The 1,238-nt window shown below is 41.3% G+C and overlaps 1 protein-coding gene across 9 annotated transcripts in view; it reads left to right on the forward strand.

Annotated features, from left to right (window-relative positions):
* The window catches only part of KLHL15 (kelch like family member 15), a 57,125-nt gene that overhangs the window by 48,411 nt on the left and 7,476 nt on the right, over positions 1–1,238 (forward strand). The window lies entirely within an intron of this gene.

Here is a 1,238-nt window from a genome sequence, read left to right on the forward strand (position 1 = left end):
GTATACAGGGCAAACCTCGTTACTCATGGGGTTCCTTTCCTTGCCTCCTACCATGAGTAACAAGGCATTATGCCTATGGGAAAAGGGGAGTTAGGTTCCAGAATGGACCAAAAAGGTGGAAAAAAGTGGAAAAGGTGGAAATAATATACTGTTACTATACCATGATTCCATGTGCTCAGAATGCTCCCCAATCTGCAGAATGCCCCCCAAACTCTGAAAAATCTTGGGGAAATGTGCTTTAAAAAAAAAATAATAATAAGCTACAAAATGGTGGCCAGAAGTGATCTCCACGGTCACTTCTAGTCCTCTAGGAACCACAGGTACATGGGTTAATATTAACCCTTTCATGTCCGCAGATAATGAAACCAGGTGTCAATTAGTCACCTGCGAATACGTGGATCTAGAGTCCACATATAATGAGATTTGCCTGCACTCTGTGTGGCTGTACTATGTACCTTCCTTTTGAAAATGGAAGCCTGGTTGCAATAGTGAAAGGTGGTAACTAGCAGCTTTGTACTAGCGCAGGGCCACTTAGGAGCAATCCTATATCACATTTATATTTTCTGGTCAGAGAGTGGGATCAGGGCCATCTTACCTTGTAAAGGTAGGAAAGGAAATCTGTCCTTTTCTGCTAAGATTTTGATCTGTACTAGGAAGGCATTGTTTGAAAGCCTTCAGTGTAAATATACTGGCTGACATCCAGATTAATGCTGTGCAAACCAAAAAATGTTCAACGTGTGCAATATGGGAGGGCTGGTGCTTGGTGCTCTCCCCTTCCCTTTGCAGTGACAAAAATATGCCTTCCAAAAATATGTCCCAAAGTGAGCTGCAGAGAGAAGGGGAATGGCCTTCTCTGGTTCACGCAGAACATTTCAGATCATGCAAGTTAAAGTTAGTTGTTGAAAAGTGCTGTTGGAGCAGCCAGTTAGATGCAATCCCATGATAGTGACCAAAGGTTCATGGATTTCCAATTTCAGTCATTAAGTTCTGTTGAAGATAAACAGAGCAAATAGATAGAATGGAGAGACTGAGAGAAGGCTGGATTGTGTAGAAGACTTGCAAAATGGAACCTGACTACTGAATTTATCGAATTTGGGCTACTAAGTTGTCTTTTATGTAACACGATCATGACTTTTCTCAGGTTTTGATAGAGTAAAACTAGGCATATTGTTTGAGAGAGATTTCTCCTCCATACAGTTTTCCTTGGTCAACACACACTTTTTTTACTCTATCCATAG

This window comes from Hemicordylus capensis, chromosome 3, assembly GCF_027244095.1.
Source record: "Hemicordylus capensis ecotype Gifberg chromosome 3, rHemCap1.1.pri, whole genome shotgun sequence".
Classification (NCBI taxonomy): Eukaryota; Metazoa; Chordata; class Lepidosauria; order Squamata; family Cordylidae; genus Hemicordylus; species Hemicordylus capensis.